Genomic DNA, 15,003 nt, shown 5'->3' with positions numbered 1-15,003 from the left:
TCACAGCTTTGCTTGGCTTGGAAAGGGAATTCCCTGACCCCTTGCACTTCCCCGGTGTGGCGATGCCTCGCCCTGCTTTGGCTCATGCTCGGTGCACCGCACCCACTGTCCTGCACCCACTGTCTGACACTCCCCAGTGAGATGAACCTGGTACCTCAGTTGGAAATGCAGAAATCACCCGTCTTCTGCGTCACTCATGCTGGGAGCTATAGACTGGAGCTCTTCCTATTTGGGCATCTTGGCTCCACCCCAAGACATTTAATATTGTTGATTTAATGGAAACAGCTCAATCCAGAGTTATCAGTAAGAAAAACCTATTAATAATAAATTAGGTAAATGTAATAGAATAAAAACTTATAAATGAACATGTTATATAAGTTAAATCTTAATGTTGTATCAAATAATAGATATTAAATGTCTGGGTCATTATCAGTTTTTAAATTACATTATTAAAAACATTTTCAAAATAATTATAGGATGTTTCTCACCATCCAGGCATGGTGGCTCACACATGTGATCCCAGCACTTTGGGAGGCAGATCATGAGGTCAGGAGTTTGAGACCAACCTTACCAGTATGGTGAAACCCCGTCTCTACTAAAAATACAAAAATTAGCTGGGAGTGGTGGTACACGCCTGTAATCCCAGCTACTCAGGAGGCTAAGGCAGGAGAATTGCTTGAACCCAGGAGGCGGAGGTTGCAGTGATCCGAGATTGTGCCATTGCACCCCTGCCTGGGGAGAGAGCAAACCTGCGTCTCAAGAAAAAGAAAAAAAAATAGATGATACACACCTATAAGTGCTGATGTGACAATTAAAGATTTCCTGCTTCCTAGGTTTTCACAAAAAATTATTATAAAAAATCAAAATTTTAATTAATTTGTGATTTTACATATAAAGTGTGCCAAAATAAGTATTCCAATGAAAAAAGAAAAATTGTAAGAAAAAAATGAAATTAAGAAGTGATAAGAAATAAAATGAAAATAATTGTCCAATTCAAAGTTTATTAAAAGATATATAACAAGATAAAGGAAACCATTAAGTAAGAGAGAGATTTAAAGAAAGTTAAGTTATAAACAGGTATTTTTGTTAGCAAAGATTAAAAGGAAAATAATTTTGTATAAAAAAGAATCTTGTATGATAGATTTTTATCCTAAAATGAAATGGCTGGTTATTTAAGAAAGAGTGTGTTTAGGACAAAACAAGAAGTCCAAATGTGTTATAATTGGTCTGTGTAATAAACTTCATTAAAAAGAGAATTTATTTTAAAATTGTGTATGCGATTCTGTTGGCTAGAATGGAAAGGAAATTATTCATAATAACCTTTCTAAAAAATTGGACTTTGATTTTTTTTTATTATACTTTAAGTTCTGGGGTACATGTGCAGAACCTGCAGGTTTGTTACATAGGTATACAAATTCCACGGTGGTTTGCTGCACCCATCAACCTGTCATCTACATTAGGTATTTCTTCTAATGCTATCCCTCCCCTAACCCCCCACCCCTTGAGATGCTCCGGTTTGTGATGTTCCCCTCCCTATGTCCATGTGTTCTCATTGTTCAGCTCCCGTTTATGAGTGAGAACATGCAGTGTTTGGTTTTTTTGTTCCTGTATTAGTTTGCTGAGAATGATGGTTTCCAGCTTCACCTGTGTCCCTGCAAAGGACATGAACTCATCCTTTTTTATGACTGCATAGTATTCCATGGTGTAGATGTGTCACATTTTCTTTATTTAGTTTATCATTGATGGGCATTTGGGTTGGTTCCAAGTCTTTGCTATTGTGAACAGTGCTGCAATAAACATACATGTACATGTGTGTTTATAGTAGAATGATTTATAATTTTTTGGGTACACACCCAGTAATGGGATTGCTGGGTCAAATGGTATTTCTGGTTCTAGATCCTTGAGGAGTCTCCACACTGTCTTCCACAATGGTTGAACTAATTTACACTCCCACCAACAGTATAAAAGCATTTCTATTTATCCACATCCTCTTCAGCATATGTTGTTTTCTGACTTTTTAATGATCGCCATTCTAACTGGTGTGAGATGGTATCTCATTGTGGTTTTGATTTGCATTTCTCTAATGAGCAGTGATGATGAGCTTTTTTTCATATGTTTGTTGGCTGCATAAATGTCTTCTTTTGAGAAGCGTCTGTTCATATTCCTTCACCCATTTATTGATGGGGTTGTTTTTTTTAATTGTAAATTTGTTTAAGTTCTTTGTAGATTCTGGATATTAGCTCTTTGTCAGATGGAGAAATTGCAAAATTTTTCTCCCATTCTGTAGGTTGCCTGTTCACTCTGATAGTTTCTTTTGCTTTGCAGCAGCTTTTTAGTTGAGCCCATTTGTAAATTTTGGCTTTTGTTGCCATTGCTTTTGGTGTTTTAGTCATGAAGTCTTTGCCCATGCCTGTGTCCTGAATGGTATTGCCTAGGTTTTCTTCTAGGGTTTTAATGGTTTTAGGTCTTATTAAGTCTTTAATCCATCTTGAGTTAATTTTTGTATAAGGTGTAAGGAAGGGATCCAGTTTCAGTTTTCTGCATATGGCTAGCCAGTTTCCCCAGCAGTATTTATTAAATAGGAAATCCTCTCCCCATTGCCTGTTTTTGTCAGGTTTTTCAACCATCAGATGATTTGTAGATGTTTGGCATTATTTCTGAGGCCCCTGTTCTGTTCCGTTGGTCTATATATCTATTTTGGTACCAGTACCATGGTGTTTTTGTTGCTGTAGCCTTGTAGTATAATTTGAAGTCAGGTAGCGTGATGTCTCCAGTTTGTTCTTTTTGCTTAGGATTGTCTTGGCTATATGGGCTATTTTTTGGTTTCATATGAAATTTAAAGTGGTTTTTGTAATTCTGTGAAGAAAGTCAATGGTAGCTTGATGGGGATAGCATTGAATCTATAAATTACTTTGGGCAGTATTGCCATTTTCACAATATTGATTCTTTTTATCCATGAACATGAAATGTTTTTCTGTTTGTTTGTGTCCTCTTTTATTTCCTTGAGCAGTGGGTTGTAGTTCTCCTTGAAGAGGTCCTTCCCATTATTTGTAAGTTGTAATTCTAGGTATTTTATTCTCTTTGTAGCAATTGTGAATGGGAGTTCATTCATGATTTGGCTCTCTGTTTATCTATTATTGGCATATAGAAATGCTTGTGATTTTTGCACATTGATTTTGTATCCTGAGACTTTGTTAAAGTTGCTTATCAGCTTAAGGAGATTCTGAGCCGAGACGATGGGTTTTTCTAAATATACAATCATGTCATCTGCAAACAGAGACAATTTTACATCCTCTATTCCTATTTGAATACGCTTTATTTCTTTCTCTTGCCTGAGTGCCCTAGCCAGGACTTCCAATACTATGTTAAATAGGAGTGGTGAGAGAGGACATCATTTTCTTGTGTCAGTTTTCAAAGGGAATACTTCTAGCTTTTGCCCATTCAGTATGATATTGGCTGTGGGTTTGTTATAAATAGCTCTTATTATTTTGAGATAGGTTCCATCAATGCCTAGTTTATTGAGAGTTTTTAGCATGAAGGGATGTTGAATTTTATTGAAGGCCTTTTCTGCATCTATTGAGAAGATAATGTGGTTTTTGCATTGGTTCTGTTAATAAGATGGATTACATTTATTGATTTACATATGTTGAACCAGCCTTGCATATCAGGGATGAAGCAAACTTGATTGTGGTAGATAAGCTTTTTGGTATGTTGCTGGATTTGGTTTGCCAGTATTGTATTGAGGATTTTCACGTCGATGTTCATCAGGAATATTGGCCTGAAGTTCTTTTTTTGTTGTGTCTCTGCCAGGTTTTGGTATCAGGATAATGCTGGTCTCATAAAATGAGTTAGGGAGGAGTTCCTCTTTTTCTATTGTTTGGAATAGTTTCAGAAGGAATGATATCAGCTCCTCTTTGTACCTCTGGTAGAATTCAGCTGTGAATCTGTCTGGTCCTGGGCTTTTTTGGTTGGTAGGCTATTACTGCCTCCATTTCAGAACTTGTTATTGGTCTATTCAGGGATTCGACATCTTCCTGGTTTAGTCTTGGGAGGGTGTATTTGTGCAGCTTTTGGTGTTGCTTTTCCGCAACTGCCATTTGCCATTGATGATAACTCTTCACTTCCTCTGGGAGTGTAAGAGGGAGAGGATGCAGTCAGAATGTTTTTTTAAATTAAAAATATAAATAAACTAGGCCAGGCATGGTGGTTCACACCTGTAATTTCAGCACTTTGGGAGACCAAGGCAAGTGAATCTCCTGAGGTCAGGAGTTCAAAATCAGCCTGTGGGCAATATGGCAATACCCCATCTCTACAAAAAGTTCAAAGTAACTTGGTTTGTTGGCATGTACCTGTAGTCCCAGCTACTTGGGGGGCCAAGGCAGTAGGATTGCTTTAGCCCAGGAGGTCGAGGCTGCAGTGAGTGGAGATGGTGCCATTGCACTCCAGCCTGGGTGACAAAGTGAGACCCTGTCTCAAAACAAAAAACAAAAATGCTTTCATGTGATACTGGGCTAGGCCTGTATATAAACATATAAATACTAAATTGTTTTTTCTCTATTTTAATATAATTTGTTCTGTGCCTTAATACTAGATAATTTAAATGTTTAGCTACCTGTGAGTTCTTTTTCTGTCATTGTCAGAGCTAGCAGGGCTTATGTCCTTTGTATTTAAATATTTTTAATTCTGGGCCAGGCACGGTGGCTCACATCTGTAACCCCAGCTTTGGGAGGCCAAGACAGGTAGACTACTTGAGGTAGGAGTTCGAGGCCAGCCTGGCCAATGTGGTGAAACCCTGTCTCTACTAAAAATACAAAAATTAGCTGGGTGTAGTAGCATGCGCCTGTAGTCCTAGCTTTTGGGATGAGAGGTAGGAGGATTACTTGAACCCGGGAGGCGGAAGTTCCAGGGAGCTGAGATCATCCCACTTCACTCCAGCTTGGGTGACAGAGTGAAACTGTCAAAAAAGAAGTCAATTCTATATATAGCTTATAAAATTGGGTAAAACAACAAAAATTACCTTTCTCTACATGGTATCTCCAAAATTTAAAACTATTTTAAATCCCACTGGGCCCAATCCATTTTTATTGCTAATGCCCCATTGCTAAAACTATATAAACACCTTTTCTCAAAAGTGCAAGTACTCTTGTAGAAAAGTTGAGCATATGGGACTTTAAGGACCAGTTTTGAGGGATAAAATTAGTTTAGCTTCTTCAAATAAAGGACAGGCACCCATGCCTAAACAGCTGACAAAATGAGAAACTGCCTCCTGGGTTCTTTCCATCCATCCCAACTATAAAGAATTTTCTACTCTCCATAAAATTGAAAGAAAATTACTGAGAGGGGGATATTAAGATACTTAGTGACAAAGTCTAATGGGTAGAGTGCTCCAAGTTATGAAACTTATACAGATAAATACAGAAAGCTCTTTTAAAATCAGCCATCTTAGTATAAATTACTAAAAAGACCACACAAAAAACTTTGTGGCATAACAAAAGTCTCTAAATTCCTAAGCTTAAATGGTTTTAATAAGATGATTGTGTTTCACGTAGCTAATTACTACAGTCTGTAACTGAAACCAAAATTATGCTAGCTCATCACATAGAAATTAAAAACTTCAGCCGAATTAAACTTAAAAGTTTACTTGAGCAATGAATGATTTGCGAATTGGTCTGCCTCCTGAGCCAGAGTAGACTCAGAGACTCAGTGCAGCCACATGGTGGAAGAATGTTTATGGACAGAAAAAGGAAAGTGATACACAGAAAATTGAAGTGAGGTACAGAAACAGCTGGATTGGTTACAGCTCAATGTTTGCCTTATTTGAACATGATTTGAACAGTTGTGTACATTTGATTGGCCTAATCTCAGTGATTGGCACAAATGTAGGGTGGAGTCTGTTTATACTTTTACTTGTTATAGTTCAAGTACAGGGAAACCTTTGGCCTAAACCTTTGGGCCAAACTTAGCATTTGTAAGGAGGAAGCTTTAGGCTAAACTTTAACAGTTTCCCTCTTTTGGTCATCTTCTCAATTTTGAGACATTGGCCATATTTTAGTCATTGATGTTCCTATTACTATTGTGTGTGTACTTATTTGGTCTTGAAACCCGTTGGGAAGTGGCAGAACAGTGGGTTTTTTAAGGTGGAAACAAGGACTTCAGATTATTTGATTTTTTTGTAAGGGTTAGAGTAGAGGGTACCTCCTTATGCTGGAACATCCTTTTTATAGGAGAAAAAAAAACAAAAACAAAAAACAAAACCTAGTCTGTTCTAGGATCTGTGTTTTTCCTTAAAGTTTTAGTTTGATTATGTCACATTTAGCATGAGTGACTCAATTTTCGTTTGGTTCGATCTGGTCTGTTGGGGCATAATGCATGAACTCAGTCCAAAACAATGGCCTCTCATAATTTTGTTTAAAAATTCCCCCATTTTGGTCAGGTTCTCACTTAGGTGATTGACACTGTGACCAAAACTTAGGGTCTTAGTGCTACTCTCAGTTACCATCACTTTGGGTTTCTGGTCTCAGCATGTCACTTATAGGTTACAGTGTCCTCATGGTCACACAATTTTTTTCAGCTCTTGTCATTCCAGTTGAAGAGAGACCATTTGACATTCTAGAGATGGCTGCATGGAAACATTTAAAATTTTAAGGAGAATACAATGTACCAGGAAGACTATAGTGTATCAGGAAGATAATAACAAGAGTTTGGAGTAGTTAGTTACTTAGGGTCCTCATAAACCAAACCACCTAAAATCCAAAGAATGAGCTAAAGAGTTTGCTCACTTAAGTAAGCAGTCTCTTCATTAATGTCCTACAACTGAATATAATACCTGATGTGATGTATTTCTTCATAGGCCACACGTGCCAGCAGCTGCACAGTTACTTCTCTGTTTAGCCAGTAAGTAATCTAGAGCAATTCTATTATTTAGCATAGCTTTCCCAAGGGAATTTAAAGTCTGTTTTGTAACTTTAGCCTTTACAGTAAAATGTGCTATAGAACCTATCATGAGGGATACATTTGAAATCATTGCCTCTTTTACTTTAAACCATGGGAAAAATAGAACCTAACAATTGAGGCCCTCCTAGAAGAGTGAAGGCTTCCTGGCAATGTTCTCTTTAACCCATGATGTAGTTAAGAGGAGTGAACAAATGTCTGTTTCCAATTGATTATGAAGCAACATATGTACCATTAAAATTTCTCACATTTGGCCTTCATCTTCCATCCATCAAGGTATAAAGTTAGCTAGATGTGAAGGTGATATGGCTGTGACATCTCTTACCTCATTGATCTCCAGGTTTCATTTGGCTGATCTGGCTGGCTAGGCAGGTGTCCCCTTCCTCTCTCACTACTCTATGTGCATCCCTTTTGAAGCTGCATAGGAGGACCATTCTTTGGTCAAGGGTATACGAGTAGCTGCAGTCCTCTGCTAGAACCTCCGAACAAGCTCCCAAGGTTTAAGGTTTTACATATATATAAGACTGGCTATAAAATCTTTCACAGATAAAAGTATACCCCATGGGTGTGCACAACAGACCCCCCTTTTCAAGTCCATAGCACTAATAACGGATGGGTTTTCATAGGTAATTTGACTTAGAACATGGAATCCATTGAATTGTATATCTAAACAATTTCAGTATTGGCTTGTTTAGCATGAAGTTCTGACAAAGTGTTTTCTTGTTATTCAATTAATTTTTGTTCTACGTGAGTAGGAGTTTTAAAAACAAGTAAGTCTTTTCGTTAAAGTTACAAGAATTCTTTTTATTTTTATTTTTTTGAGATGGAGTCTCCCTCTGTTGCCCAGGCTGGAGTGCAGTGGCACAGTCTCGGCTCACTGCAACCTCCAAGCGATTCTCCTGCCTCAGCCTCTCAAGTAGCTGGGATTACAGGTCCCTGCCACCAGGCCTGGCTAATTTTTTTTTTTTTTTTTTTGTATTTTTAGTGGAGACAGAGTTTCACCATGTTGGCCAGGCTGGTCCCGAACTCCTGACCTCGTGATCTGCCCGCCTCGGCCTCCCAAAGTGCTGGGATTACAGGTGTGAGCCACCACATTTCGCCAAGTTTCAGGAATTCTTACACATCCAAATGATACAATTCTGAAGTTTCCAGAAACCTGTATTCAGGAGCTCTTTTCGTATTCCTTCCCATCCTTTCAGGAACCTAAAAGACACCATATTCTAGGATATTTTGTGCTTGTGAAGTTTTCAGAAACTGCATCAGTATTAAGCAGTTAACTGTGGAAATGATGTTAAATAGTCATAGTTACACAATTGACAAGTAAATTTGGTTATTTCTGTGGTCTACAATTTATTATAACTGTAATTATGATTGATAGCATGTATTTAGACATATTAGAATTTTAGAAATCCCATACAATGTTGTAACATATATTAACATTCATTAGAATATAACCTGAAGAAGGTTAAACATTTCTTATTTTGACAGTGGTTCCCATGTAACTTAACATGTCAAATAATCCTGTTTACCCCTCTTTTGGATGCTTCAGGGGCCTCTGTAGCATCCCAAAGTTAGAAGTCAAAAAAGACTTAATTTTGAAGCTGAAATTTGATTTTGGGAAGGCTATCAAATATATTAAAGGTTTAAAACACTTGATATTATAAAATGGAATTCGAGGTCACGATAAGTCATTTAGCCAAAATAACTCAAAAAATTTTTAAAGGCCAAAAAGTTGACTCATTGATAGAAGACTTAGTTTTTCAAACAATCTGTGTCTTTCTCTTCTTTTTCCTGTAGTTTATTTGGAGGGGAAACAAAACTTTTATTATCCTCTAATATTGCATGAAAATCTTATTCAAGAGAGAATGCCAAATTTCATCTTTGCATTAATGTACTATTAATGTCAACCCCAATTTTTAATAAAACCTTATAGACAAATTCAGTCTTTATCAGTTTGACCATAAGGTGAGATTCTCATAAACTTTTGATAACCTTTTACAAATTTGTATTAAAAAGCAGTTCAGTGCTCTAATAAAACCCTGTTGTGCTTTTATTCCAATGTTCAGTTTATGGAAAAACTGAATAATGCTACTTTAAATTTAGCCAATATGTTCACACACACAGTTTCTTTTACAAGATTAATTTTTCAGAAACCTTCCACAACTTGTTCAGACCTTTAGCTTTATCCTATCTAAATTAAAACAATCCTTTAACCCTCTAAACTAGGCAAAAATTTACATTCCAATGCCTTCTTATAATCTTTTACTAAAAGCACATTTCACTTTGCTCACACAGCTTCCATGTAAAACCTTTTTCACTAGTCTCAATTACATGTTACAGTGTTAACTCTTAGCAATTTTTATTTTTGTTGAAAAACCTGGCAAGTAACTGATTTTAATTACGTACTAGGTGTGGAGCCTAGGACATCAGAAGTGCAGATAAAGTCTGACTCTTTGAAGCATAGCCAGGGGGCATGGCTAATTCCACATGTCCGCAGGCCTTTCCTAGTGGCTCCAAAACAGGTAAGTTGAACAAATTTTAGAAGTCAAAGAAGCAGTTTATTTAAAGCATTTTATAAATCTAATATCTGACCTGCCTAATTTAGACCAAATACCTTTATTTTACTAGTAAACTTTAAAACTGTCTTTATTTCCCAAAGCTTACTAAAGTCAGATGAACTAAAAGGCATTACAGTTATTTTTATGAAAAACATATTTGATTTAAGCACTCATTGATTTTTAAGCCAATTAGAGCTTTTTCATTTATAAACATCACATACAACATATAAAAATACAAACAGAAGTAGATCCAGTAGTTGTAAGATTTTTTCATTTGCCAGTTTTTGTCAGTTTTGTCTTAATTGGATTACTGGCTTCAGGATGGAGTCCTTTGTGGAAGAGGGCTAGGAAAATATGCGGTTTTTAGGACCTAATAAACAGGCACAGCTGAAAGGCAAAACAGATCCCCCAAAATTTAGGGTCCCAGTTTATACTGGATCCCCAAAAAAGAAATGCTATGGAACAAGACAGTGCAATGATCCTTACCATGCATTTGTTGCAGAGCAATCCAAAACCAATTAGTTCATTTTGTGATCAGCCCATCCCTTACGGGAGCCTTATTTCTCAGTGTGGGGTGGGGACATTTCCATACTTTCTAGGTGACCAAGAACATGTTTCTCTGATTGAAACGTGCAAAGAGCCGAGTATCCGCCCCCCATAACTGTCATTTGCCATCCCCAAAAATATAGCCTTAGATTTTGTGAGCAATCTATCTGCTTTCAATTCCTGGGGTTTCATGAGGAAAACAGAGGTTTTTCCCAAAACCAGGGTCTGTGGTGCCTCCTCTGTTTTTCCCAAGGAGTTCCAGGCTGTTAGAAGTTATCTTAGTAACTGATGCACGCACAGTTACCTCGTGCGTGCATCAAGAATGGCAAGAAGACAAAATGGAGAAAAACAATTGAGTTAACTGAAAAGAAAAACACCTTTTTTTTCTTTTTTCTTTTTTTTTTTTTAATGGAAAAATAAGATCCAAGAACAGAAAAAATCGAAAAGGACTTTTAAATATACCTATATCTTGGATATTCTATTTTAATTAAGCTGGCTTTTACCTATAGTGCACTTTAAAAAAAAAAAGCCACTTTAAACTCATATTAACCTGACTTAAGCTAGGCCAAACAGCCAATATTTCTGGCTTTTTAACTATTACAAAAGTAATCTCTCAGGTGAAACCAATAAGCCTTAACTAAGGTTATGACAACCACGAGTGTCTGAGGTATTTTCAAAGAGGTAATAAGCGATTTTTACAAAATCTAGACTCTCCACAGGTAGCCCAGAGAAGGGAAAATTCAAGATGGATGTCGGAAGTTGTTCATGGAGGGAAAGAGAATAAATGACAAAGATCACACAGATATCAAACAGGAAAGGACTCATTCTCTGAGCCAAGAACTGAAACCAGGCTGCCACTGTAAAAAGGCAAAGTCTTAGCCACTAAGCTACAGCATTAGGTAGTTTCCATTGCTCTTCACAGAAGGAGCCTAGAGCAGCCAGTTTCAAACTTGCAAAGGCTTTTAATTGCTCAAGATAATTTTTAGTACTATGACACGAACTCCACAATTCCTGTCCTCCAGATGGTGGAGACCAAGAGGAAGTACTACCGTGTGGTAACAAGCTCCCAAGGACATAAAACTAAATGAGAGGGAATCCCCATCCATTTTTTTTTTTTAATGTTTTCAGACACCTGCAGCAAAGTTTGTAATTGACCAGTTTGCTGGACTGGCTTAAACAGTGAGCTTATGGGGGTCCTAGGCCTGCATTCTATCCTGTAGTACCCGTTTTTATGACAAAATGATCCCAATTCATAGCACAAAGTACACCACATTTGCTACAGTTTAAGACTAGTCTCACAAATCCTTTTTTTCATTAATGAAAACTTTGCAGAGGAGACAGTGATTTTTACCATTTCTACAGCTAGTTTGCATAGATAGAGGCCAGAAATCTGAGGGTACCCTTTTGGAGGCATGTCAAGCTTTTAGGTTCCCTTTCCCTTAGTGATCCTAGCAACCCTGCTTGCTGCCCATAGCCTTGGCCAAGCCACATTACAAAGGAAAATTACCTTTTTCTATTTCATAAAACCTATTTCTGTTTCTTAAAACCATAGGCAAAAGCCTTTCAGTTTTGCAAGATGCTTACAAGAGGTTGCATGGGGTAACGAAATTAACATTTTCTATTCTGGCCAATGCAAAATACATGTGACAAAACTCTGCTTAGTGCCCAATATTGAACCGGCAAGGGTCAGACTTGCCTCAGATTGGGCCCTGTCATCCACTGAAAGTGAGATGGAATGAGCTTCCAACCAGGAATTTCAATATGTGGACTCTGGGCAAGATGAAAGAGCAGACAGTTGCCCTGAGTAACAGAAAAGCTAGAAAAGGGAAAAGAGAAAAATATTGCCTGTGGTGGGGTGGGGAAGGCAAAGAGCTCAGGGAGGCCAGAGAAGGACCTACCCATTGCAGTAACACTGAATTAAAGTTCAGGGGGCTGCTTATCCGTCGTGAAGGGATCCTTTTTAGGAGTACCATCAGCTCTCCTTTCCCTATTTGAGGAGAAAAACAGTTCCCCATGTCCCATGATCCTTTACATGCCGAATCCTGTCATCCACAGCCATCAGCAGAGTGCAAGGCAGATTTAATTTCTTTAATCATTCTCTTAAGCTGTTTGTTTTTCCGAAAAGTCTTTAAAATACTGAAGTATTTTTAGAAGCTTTTGCATATCAACAGACATCCTTCAGTGAGACTGATGTAAGAGCCCTTATTTTCAAATCACTTCAGTGCAGGGTTGTTCATTTAAAATGTTCCACTGTAAGTTATCTTTAGTTAAGATTTTGCCATTTCTGTAAGACTTTGCTGCTTCCAGGGCTTAATACTTACGCGTGTGTAAGCCAGAACTCATTTCTTCAGAAATTAAGGATGCCATTTTTACCACAAATATTGGCTTTGCCATCAGGTTCCCTTCATCAGCTTAGCCAGTGATTTTTTTCCTACCTAAGTGCACAAGAAAAATGAAACAAAGGGGTAGAACACAAAAATCCCTGCAAATTTCCAAAAGCCAAATTTTACGCCCCCTGCAATATTGCCATTTACCTGGGTTCTTTTTGACCCTGTCAGATGTAAGAGGCCTCTAACTGGATCCAAGCCAGTTAATTACCATATTCTATCCTGGACCCAGTCCAGTTTTGGTCACGACTTCCAAACCCAGTTTGGATCAGAAATTTGCTCAAAGAAACTTGGAGAGCTCAAAACACAAATCTGTGGAACTTCAAAATCTGAGAACTTTCCACGATCCCCAGTTGCTGCGAGAAAGCAGTGGGCACAGTGGACCCGGCAGGTACCTTGCTTGGTCACTCAGCACTCCTGGGAGTCATTAGAAGCTCTGCTTCAGATCCCACTTCTGATGCCATCTGTTAAAAGAAAAACTTTAGCCAAATTAAATTTAAAAGAGTTTAATTGAGCAATAAACGATTCATGAGTCAAGCGGCCTCCGGAGCCAGAGTAAGCTCAGAGACTCCAGTGCAGCCAACATGGTGGAAGAAGATTTATGGACATAAAAAGGAAAGTGACATAAAAAATATAGTAGTGAGGTATAGAAACAGCTTGATTGGTTACAGCTAGGAATTTGCCTTATTTGAACAGAGTTTGAATGGTTGGCTGTATATGGCCAATAGTCTGTCGTTGGCACAAGTGTAGGCTGTGGTCTGTTTATATGTCCACTTGTTTTACAGGGAAGCCTTTAGGCTGAACTTAAAATATATAAGGAGGCAGCTTTAGGCTAAACCTGATTTAACAAAGTTATACAAGTCAATTTTGTCATCTTTGGCTTTTGGTTTTTGGCTTTTATGTTGCTTTAAAATTTTTAAGAGTTGATGAATGCCTGCCCACCCCTATTCCTGTCTGGCCTAGAATATGTCGAAGAAAAGAGTCAAACTTTGTAAAATATTTGAAGAGATTTATTCTGAGCCCAATTTGAGCTACCATGGCCCATGACGCAGCCTGTAGAAGGTGCTGAGAACATCTGCCCAAGGTGATCGGGGTGCAGCTTGTTTTATACATTTTAGAGAGGCATGAGACATCAGATACATTTAAGAAATACATTGGTTTCGTCCAGAGAGGCAGGACAACTCAAAGTGAGGGGGCTTCCAGGCCATAGGTGAATTAAAAATTTTCTGGTTGATAATTGGTTGAGTTTGTTTAAAGATCTTGGATTCATAGAAAGGGAATGTTCTGGTTAAGGTAAAAATTGTGGAGATCCAAGTTCCTTTGAAGTGTTACAGTGGCTGCCCTTAGAGACAGCAGATGACAAATTTTTCTGATTCAGATTTTAGTTACATCTCTTTAGGATTGGGAGGGTCTTGAAGAAAAAATTCCAGCTATGATAATGGAGATTGTTTACAGATGCACATTCTTCCCCAAAAATAACAGCTTTGCAGGGCCATTTTAAGATATGGCAAATAAACATGTTTTGGGGTAAAATATTTTGATTTTCTTCCTTGCCTCATAAAGTTATGCCAGAGGCAGGTTGGAAAATATGTCATGATATATAGGGTTAAATAAAACCCTTCTGATGAGAATTTATGATTTGTAGGGCATGGCTCTCCAGACCCCTTAGATAGGAATGTGGGCAAGATAAAAAAAAAAATGAGTTTAGTCCTCAAACATTTAAATTGGCTATAAGTCTTTTGGCTTTAAGTCTGTTGGCCATAGGGGCCCTGTCAAGGAACAGAATGAATCCAGGGCAGGTAGCTTCACCACCCTTGCAACAGGGAAAAAATTAAAGTTAGACTTTTTATTTTATTTTTTTTTTGAGACAGTCTTGCTCTGTTGCTTAGGCTGGAGTGCAGTGGCATGATCTCAGATCACTGCAAACTCTGCCTCCTGGGTTCAAACGATTCTTTTGCCTCAGCCTCCCAAGCAGCTGGGATTACAGGCATGCGCCACCACACCTGGCTAATTTTTGCATTTTTTTTGTAGAGATGGGGTTTCGTCATGTTGGCCAGGCTGGTTTTGAACTCCTGGCCTCAAGTGATCCGCCCACCTCTGTCTCCTGAAGTGCTAGGATTACCGGCATGAGTCACCAAGCCCAGCCAAAGTTTCACTATTGATGTTGCCTTGCAAACGTTTGCCAGAAAGAGCAGGATGTAAAGCACAAATAAAATTCTAAGTCCCCCAACTAAGTAGATTTCTCAGTCAAGGAGGACCAAACAAACCTGAAAAACTAGTTCAGGCCATGATGGTAAGTGGGGTCAGACATGTCTCATTGTACCTTTCTGTCCTTGGAGTTGAGGCACAAGTGAACAGCATTAACATTATAATTATAACTGACAAAACAGCCTCTTTGTAACAAGAAGACCAACTCCAACCTGACTGTGGCATAACTTCACATGACAAATAACAGGCCTTAAAAGAAAATCAAAGTATTTTACCCCAAAATATATTTTTTGACATATTTTGAAATGGGCCTGCAAATCTGTCTTTTGATAAAATATACATTCTGTAAAGAA

At 38.0% G+C, this 15,003-nt stretch overlaps 1 protein-coding gene across 1 annotated transcript in view; it reads left to right on the top strand.

Annotated features, from left to right (window-relative positions):
• LOC112134603 (POTE ankyrin domain family member A) overlaps positions 1 to 15,003 on the top strand; it is a 115,745-nt gene that overhangs the window by 49,766 nt on the left and 50,976 nt on the right. The window contains 2 exon segments of the mRNA XM_063726386.1: positions 6,851 to 6,894; positions 9,361 to 9,473. The gene's annotated coding sequence lies outside the window, so the exon portion shown is untranslated.

Source organism: Pongo abelii, chromosome 7 (genome assembly GCF_028885655.2).
Source record: "Pongo abelii isolate AG06213 chromosome 7, NHGRI_mPonAbe1-v2.0_pri, whole genome shotgun sequence".
NCBI lineage: Eukaryota > Metazoa > Chordata > Mammalia > Primates > Hominidae > Pongo > Pongo abelii.
The sequence above is the reverse complement of the archived record's forward strand: the minus strand, read 5'-3'. Positions and strand labels throughout refer to the sequence as shown.